Here is a 9,066-nt window from a genome sequence, read left to right as displayed (position 1 = left end):
GTGGAGATCAACTGTAGCCAACAGTGTGGTTTTTCCCTTCTCCCCTAGCATCCGGACAACAGGTTCTGTGTCCCATGGAGAAAAAGTATCCAGGCACGTGGAGTCCCTGTTTATCCTTTGAATCCTCAGGGAAATTTCTCAGTTATTGAGGGTCCTGAGGGACACAGGAGTAAGCTGTTCAGACTGTGAAGCAGGAACCCGTCGTTGGGATTTCCAGAGTCCGGACAATGACAGCGCCTGGAGTATCAGCAGATGCAAAACCCATTACTCCCTGGAGCGGTATATGCCATGTGGGTGCGCTGTAGCCCAGGAACTGTGGAAGATTCCCTACGTTTGAGGGGCGTGTCCAGAAGGGTGCCACCCACCACTCTCTCGGCCATTGGACTAGATTTGGGCCAGCAGCCTATGCGTGGCTCACAGCCTAGGGATCCGCCTATTCGGCTGATTTCCCCAGGGCCTGTTCACCCTGTCCCATGCTGTCTGCCACCCCTTTCTTCAGCCTCAGGCCACTGGACACACACCAGCCCCTGCTTCCCTACCATCCCCCTCACTCCCCGCCCCCAAAGAGCTAGTGGGTCCCACAGGATTACTGAAACCTGAGCCGCATTTGCACACCACTTGTGCTATTATGTCCCATCCCTTGGCATCTGCCCCAGCCTGGGGTCTCGACCAGGGCCGAGAGGCGTGTGAAAGGCCGTCAGAGGAATGCAGGAGCATCCTGGGACCCCAGACCTTCCTAGTTGTGAGCTCTGGTTTCAGGGTGCTGGGGTTGGTGGCCTGCCATCCTCAGGCTTTTTGAGGCTGGGACCTTGCAGCCACAAGTTGTCATGCCAGGCAAAGGAGCCACGCTATGCAGGGTGGAAGTGGTGGACGATGGTGAGCCCCTGGTGGACGGAGACGTGGTGGGGATTGGGTGGTTGTTCCAGCTGCTTGCGGAAGACGTCATGGAGGAGGTGGAGGTTGTGGCAGATGAGGAGCAGCAATAGGGGTTCTTCCAGGAGCTGAGAAGACGGTGGAGGAGCAGGGCCAGGGAAGGCCTGGGAGCACTACTGAGCTTCCAGGGCAAGATGCGCTGTAGGCACTGGCTGCCCTGCGGGTGGAACTGAGCTCTGAGCATAAGAAGAACTGCAGGGCCTACTTCCACTTCATGTGCAAGAACCATCAGAGGAGGAAGCCTGACTTGGCTTGGAGGATCGCCATCACCTGGGGCATCCCTTGCTTCTGGGTCGTAGCTGTATCCTTTCTGCTGCTCTTTGAAGTCTGCTGCTCAGGAAGAGGAGGAGGCGCAGGAACCTTTTCCCTCCTCCCTATCCTGACAGGTGCTGTTGCGGAGCCATCCATCGTCCCATTGCAAGTTGATATTTTCCTTTCAGGACCCCCGTACTTCTTGAACACAGTGACCACTAAGTAGAATTACCTTGACATCACTTGTGAAACGTGGTTCCTGGGGTGATGAGTATGGGTGTGCAAGGTTGTGGATTGTCCACCTGTGGGATCCACACCCGTCTCCCCTGTCTCTCTGTAGGGTATAGGGCACGTTGTTCCACTCCTGTCCACTGGTTCTGGGACTTTGAATGGGGAGCATCCAGCCACAGCGTGGACACCAGGAGCCTTAACTTTCTTGGCAGGTTGTCAGGTCACAACTGCTCAGAATCGAACAGGATTGCTGAGGTGTGGGTGCTTTGGGCCTGAACACAGTTAGCAATTCACTTTGGGATTCTTGGCTGCTGGCTCATCTTGCTTGTATTGCCAGCAGATTGTCGGCCAAGATGTGTGGGACGATCCCCTGAAGTAGTACCCTGGGCAGGAAGGTTCTTCCATGAGAGTAACTGACAGAAACATGTGGAGATGGGGTCTGAAAATGGGCCCTGAAGGGACAGTCGTGTGACACTACAGGGACACTGTCCTTTCCCAAATGGGGATGCTCAGACTCATGCAAGAGCCTGAATTTGGGTTGTGCATGTAGCAGGTGACCTCCTGAGACTGTCTATTTGGGGACTTGGTGTGTCCGTGAGTGAAGCAAGTCTCCATCAAATCAGCTGTGGTGGCAACACCAGAGTCCAGGTGATACTACTAGAGGCAGTGTGTATTAAGTATCTTTGTCAGAATCATCCTTTGTGGGTCCTTCCATCCCCTGGCCTCCTGCTGCTCACTGAGTTTGAGATTGCCTGGGCACTTCACTCCCGCCCCTTACCCTGAGAAGGCCTATCATTGAAAAGGTGTCCTCTCTGGGTTCCCAGTGCACCTGTGTGCTGACTTTGGGATCTTCTGTGAATTTCCACATTCACCACTCAGTGTCTCCCAACCACCAAACATGCTGCGCTGGAAGCAGCTTCAGGCTGCCTTGGGAACATATGGAAGAGTTCGTGGAGAAGGTGAACAGGGAGCCCCAAGGGCAGGACATGGTGCCTACTGTCACCACCTCTGACATTGCTGGCCTCAGTCGTCTTCACCTCCTGAAACACCTATGCTCGTTGTTTGCATTTGTGTCCCCATGCTGAGCATGTGTGTGTATACCCACGTGTGCTTATTTATGCTGGCTGTGATTGTGTGTGTGTGTATGTGTGTATGTGTGTGTGTGTGTGTGTGCCCGGCCCAGGGCAGACGCAGAGATGAAGGTGGCAGGAGAGGAGGTGCTGAGCAACCAGAAGAGGAGTCATGAGGTGACCAGGCTGAAGGTGGTTTGTCGCCTCATCTCTGCATTGACCCTGCCCAGGATGGGAACAAGGAAAGGATGGCCAGTGATAACTCCAGACTGTGGCTCAAGATATCTGCAATTAGACCAGATACAAAACACGCTCATCAGTTCTACCGTGTTGTTGTGTGTGCTTGGATCAGGAAGAGGGTTTCATGGTTTAAGGATTCACACAGAGCAAACCAGGTGGGGTGGGGCTTTGAAACCACTGCCTGTGGAGCCCTCAGTGTGTGGGGCCATGGGCTGGCTTCTGGAAATGATGGACGTGGCTATGGCAAGACCTGGGATGGTAAGGCTAAGGTCCTGCCCAGATGGGCAGAGAGCTGAAGGAGAAAGAGTCACAGATTGCCTACTGCACTGGAGACATGATCTACACACATGTGAAAAGGAGAACCGGGAAGGTCCTGGACCAGTGCTGCCCCAGATCAGCCCACCAGCCAGCACACGCCCTCCCTGAGGGTGGCACACACTGGCACGATGTGACACAAAACATGAGATGTGCTAAAGTATGCTGTATCTGCCAAACCACAGGCATCCTAGGAGAGACATAGTCTGTAAGCGTGGCATGCCTCCAGGCACTTCCACTCTGCCTCCCTGGCAGTGCCCAAAGGCGAGGAATGCGCAAGTGGGTTTACCTGTGTGACCCTATCCAGGATATGCCTGTGAGGGAGGGAACAGAGAAAAGACAAGGGCGGTGGGTAAACTGCATGTCCTAAGGGACCTCATGGGAGTGGGAGACAAAGAAGCCCCTGGGGCAGTTCAGGGCCTGCTGGTTTTCAGGGTCCAGACTCTAGGCAGTAGCGGTCCTGCCAAAGATACCCCGTGGTCTGTGCTGAAAGTTCTGACATGAATTCCTTTTCTTTGGGGTCTTGCCCCTGGCTTTGGGGGCCTGAAAGGCAAAGGTGCACCTCTGCCCCTGAAGGAGGATTCTGATAGTCTTGCTGGAGCAGATCTCTGATTGCGTTGTAGGGGATCTGCACCTAGGTGACACTCAGAGGGATGCTGCCTTCCAGGTGGCCGTCTTAGATGTCCCTGGGCCCAACCGGGCACTGGCTTCCTTGGCACGGGTGCTGTGTAGGGAAGCAGGGATGCGTGACTGTAGGGAGTCCTACCTGGGCCTAATGAGAGCAACTGAAAGAGAGCCTTGGCATTTAGCAAATCACTGAGGCATGGGTGGTTCAAGCCCTCTTGGTCCATTTGAGATAGTAACGCTGCTTTCTGGCCAATGGAGGCATTAGCTCTGGGCCCAGAAACTGCAGGTTTCCCAGGGCATCATCTGTTGGGGGACTCCATGTGCATGGGTAGTGTTAAACAGAAAGGAAGACGTGTAGGGATGCCACCTTACTTTTATGGCCTCTGGTTCCATTCTTGGTATCAGAAGAAATGCTGTATCCATCTGCACCTTCTTCACAACCTTGGATCAGACCCAGGCCTGTCACAGTCTCTGGGGGCTTTTGGAGGCTCAGGCGTTTCTGGCCTTTTCCTGCTACATGGAGATAGCACATGGGGGCACAGGTAGATGGTGCACACAGAACGCTACACAGATAGGAAGAACAGGGGGCCTCATTCAGAATGCTGGGGGCTGTAACAGGTGGTAAGCTAGCAAGAGGGGCACAACATTGACACGGAATGACCTACATAGGTGCACACCAAGAAAGCAGTTCTTCAAGTCAGCTGAGCTCAGAGGTCCTTGTTTTCTGGTCCCCTGAAGGAATGCACAGGCAATGGATCAGGCCAACGTGACTGGTACTGTGAAGCTGTCCAAGGTGATGGGAGAATGCAGAAGGCAGGCACATGTTATACAGCTGTTCATGGCAAGAACTTCCAATGCAATCCACTGCTCTGCAGGCCAGTCCCTGTCGATAGCAAATGCCAAGGTTTTGGCACCTTTGAGGATAAGGCACAGAGTTAGAAGTGTAACATGACATAATCGATGAGCAAGTGAAAAAACAAGGACAAAGAAATGTGGATGCTTACCAAAATTACATGTTCCTGAAAAAGAAAGCTTATACTTCGGAATATGGACAAGTTTCCTCTCAGGGATGTTACTGAGTATATGTGCATGTTTGTGCACATGTGCGTGTAGAAATTTGAGTGCTTACCAAAATTCATGTTCCTGGAAAAGAAAGCTTGTACTTCTGCATATGGACAGGTTTCCTCTCAGCGATGTAACTGTGTACACATGTATGTTTCTGCACATTTGTGTGTAGAAATCCCTGCCAGTTCGCTTGTGAGTATGAGCTATTGCAACTGACCTAGCCAGGTGATAGAAGTTGGACAGAGAAACCATGAAGTTCTTAGGGAACGGTACATAGTCTCTGGCCAGCAGAAGCACTGAAGCGAGGGAATCGCTCCCCGTTATCTCACTGAGCAAACACTTTCTAAGTGGAATCACAGTCGTGCACCTAGGATGCTTGGCAGAAAGGAGAGGCAGGAGGAAAGAGCCTGGGGAGTGTGAAGACCAAAGTCCACTACACCTGCAGTTTATGAAAAGTAGAAAATGCACCTAATGAGCTGGGAGGACAAACTGTACTTAATTACTTGAGTTATCTAAGAGGATTTCCATCCAAACAGCGAAAAGTGCTTCCTGGTTTCTTCTTGCTGCCTGTAGTAAAACATGAAGGGAACTTTTTTTTTTTTAATGTTTAAGATAAAGATTATTAAAACAGGAGACAAAATTTGCTGATTTGGGAATTTTCCAGTCTTTTAAGATGACGGAAGATGTTAAAATTAATGAATCTCAAGCAAGATCATATCCAGGGCACTGAGATTAGCCGGTCTAAATATAACATTTTACACCACCGATTGGCCAGTTCTTCTTCATTTATTTTTTATAAACAAAGGTGTTCTAAAGACGAGTGTGACTGCAAAATTCTTTGTTAAGCCTCAGAAAGCTGGAAGGGGATGCCTCATGGCATTATTTAGTCAGGCCAATACCCTCCAAAGAGTTTAGTGGTGTCACTCAGAGATCCTTTCAGTCACACAATAAGACTTCTACCAAGGTTCAGGGTGTTATCCCTCAGCTATCTCAGCAGAAAACCAAGACAGAGTAAGCCTTATTATGAAGACATGTGTGATTGTGGCTTTGGAGTGGGGTGCTTTGCCATGAACACCAGTAAGAGTATCAGGAGACACACCAAGGTTTTAAGATAACATATTTAAGTTCAGCTCGGACTGAAAGGACCAGCAATAGTACAAAATAGGAGCTCTGGACTTCTACCTTCTACAAGCAGGAAGCAGGCTAGGGAGACTGTTTCATGTAACCATATACTAGCCACCTTTCATGCAATAGCATCATGTCAGCGGGTAGAATTAAAAAAATCAGAGACTGAAGCCTAGGAAGTGTCCAGGCCTTAAATACTAATCAAAGGACTGCCCACAAGAACCCATGGGATTTCAGAACTGCTACTATTGACTCCCATCTCCCCTCCCCTTTCTGGAACAGGAGTGTCTATGAAGGTTATCTATGCCTGAACCACCACTGTATGTTGTTGGCTGTGAAAGAGACCAGATTAACTCATCTCTTTTGTTCACACATCCTCAGGTCTAGAGGAACTACACTTCTATAATTTGAACTGATGTGCTGCAGACTTGAGAGGCTCTTGGACTGCAAGGAGATCAAACCAGTCAATCCTAAAGTAAATCTCTCCTGCATATTCATTCGAAGGACTGATGCTGAAGCTGAAGCTCCAATACTTGGGCTATGTGATGCGAATAACTGTCTCATTGGAAAAGACCGTGATGCGGAAAAAGATGAAGGTAGGAGAAGGGGACAGCAGAGGATGGGATTGTTGGATAGCATCATCGACTCAATGGACTTGAGTTTGAGCAAGCTCCTGGAGTTGATGGACAGGGAAGCCTGCAGCGCTGCAGCCCATGGGGTCGCCAAGAATACGACACAACTGAGCAACAGAACACGAGATACTGTACACGTGGACCCTGATCCATAGCTGGACCTGACTTAGATGACAAGGTCCTGAACTTCAAGTTAATGCTGTAACAGATAAATTGTTTAAAAGCATTGGCAGGAAAATGCATTTTGGACATACACGCATGTAAACAATTTCTGGCCATGTGTGTACCATGTAGTTTTAAATTATGTCCACGGTTCCTTCCTCCGCCCCTTCACATGTGTGGTGGACTTAGTGGCTCACTTCTCATGTTAGAATATTGTAGAAACGAACAATGAAGCGTCTGAGACTAGGTCATAAAAGGCACTGCAGCCTCCTTGCTCATCCTCTTGGATCACTCACTCTAGAAGCCAGCTTAGTCATATCTCGAGAACACTCAGGTAGCCCTTTAGAGAGGCCCATGTGAAGGAACCGAGGCTTTCTCCCAACAGCCAGCAAGCAAACTGGTTTCAACAGCTATGTGAGTAAGCCATCTTGGAAGGAAATCCACCAGCGCATGTCAAGGCTTCAGAGGATGGCAATCTCATGAGACACCGAGCCACAACACTCAGCTGGATTACTCCTGGATTCCCAACTTTCAGCAGCAGTATGAGATAATATTGTTTTAAGCTGCTAGTTTTGGCTAACTGGTTATGCAGCACTAGTTCATTAATGCACTGCCAACTTTGGGCAATGTCTTTATTCAGGGCTGCCTGTCCAACTAGTCCAATCTAATCCAGAATCTGCTACTTCAGTTTAGAAAACATAGCCCACCCTTGATCTGACCACCCTCAGTATCAGATCAAATATCATTTCACTCACCTGAATATCTTATCAGCCTTGCCTAGCCTCAGCAATGATCCTCTCAGTTGAGCCAGAATCCAACCTCACCCTTATAGTCCTCTTAATAAGTTTCCATCCACTGACACCCATTCTGTTTTTTTTTGTCCATTGCTTTTCAGTCTCCCATCTCTGTTTGCAATCCCATGGACCCACCCTCTTCCTTAGCTATAAATCCCAGCTGCACCCCTCCTGGAGTCACACATAAGCTCAATCTCTCTCCCATGTTATAATACCCCACTGTAGAACTCTTACCTTGAAGAAAGTTTTTCTTACCACCTTTCGTAAGTGTTATGCATAATTTTTTAACATTCCCAAGTTCTGTTAGTAAGGATTACTCTCAAAGGAATCTAGTTTTATATCTTTATTCTTTATACTATATTCATTTGAGGGAACAAATTTCTAGAATTAAAACATTTCATGTTTTTACCATACACACAGAAAATATCTTTGAAAATACACTTACATATCATAAAACATGTAGTAATCTGAAAAGGATGAGTATATAGACATGTCAGTGTATATACACACATACTCTCAGAGCTCCAAGGAAAACTTAATTCTCAGTAAACAATAAATGAAAACATTCAGCCTGAAAATAGTGAACTCTTTGGAATCAACTTGCCAAAAATCTTAGACAATGAAATTTTAAGTAAAAAACACGTATACATAAAAATATTTGGGATTCAGACAAAATTGCTAAATAAAGATAGGTCAACCCCTACACCATCTATGGAAAAACAAAAGAAAAGAAATTCTCAGTATCATGTAATAACCTATAATCGAAAAGAACCTACAAAAGAATAGATACGTATCTGCATAACTAAATCACTCTGATATACATCTGAAATTCAACATTACAAATCTATTTACAGAAAAAAAATATAAAGAAAGCTTCTAAAATACAAAGTTATAAAGAAAAAAAATCCTAAAGAATGTAGAAAGTATCTATGAATTGAAACAAAAATAGAAAACAACAAAAATAAAGCTTGTTGGGATAATAAGGCAAGAGCTGCTTCTTGGAAAAAGAAAATCAGAAACATTGATACAACTGTGGCAAATCTAATAAGGGGACAGGGAGGTTAATTCCAATACTAGAAATGAGGAACGAAATGGGATTCTGAGAGGATAACATTCAACTCTGAGTGGAATTCCTTTTATTTCAGGAAAGGTCCAGTCAAGCAACAACCTGGGGAAAGAAAGGGAAGGAAAGAAAGAGGAAGAGAGACAAGGGAAGAAAGCAAGAAAAAGAAAGGATAGGAGAAGGAAGGAATAGTAAATGTCTCAACAAATGTTGTAAACTATCCAATAAAACAATTATCTTCAAGATCTAAAAGCAGAAACGGAAATTTATTAAGCCAGATACTCATTGCTTTTGATGGTACTCAGAACAAGAAAGCCCATTTACGCATCACTGTTTAGAAGTTTAGAACTGGCCAACACAATACAATTATTTTAAAAAATAAAAATATGCCATGTTATTTGTAAAAAGACAGCAGAAATAAATACTAATTTTACTTACAATGTTTTGGCAACACTAATAAAGTAATAAATTTTACCTGAAAGAACAAGCAAAGCAGACAAGGAAATTCACAAGGGGCAGTAACAAAATAGTAATCTTGACAGATCTTCAATATATTT

At 46.8% G+C, this 9,066-nt stretch overlaps 1 pseudogene; it reads left to right on the top strand.

Annotated features, from left to right (window-relative positions):
• The first annotated feature begins 568 nt into the window (after positions 1-568).
• On the top strand, positions 569-1,819 carry LOC132658983 (testis-specific Y-encoded protein 1-like; annotated as a pseudogene).
• The last annotated feature ends 7,247 nt before the right edge of the window (positions 1,820-9,066 follow it).

Source organism: Ovis aries, chromosome Y (assembly GCF_016772045.2).
Source record: "Ovis aries strain OAR_USU_Benz2616 breed Rambouillet chromosome Y, ARS-UI_Ramb_v3.0, whole genome shotgun sequence".
Taxonomy (NCBI): Eukaryota; Metazoa; Chordata; class Mammalia; order Artiodactyla; family Bovidae; genus Ovis; species Ovis aries.
This window is presented reverse-complemented; position numbering and strand designations above follow the sequence as displayed.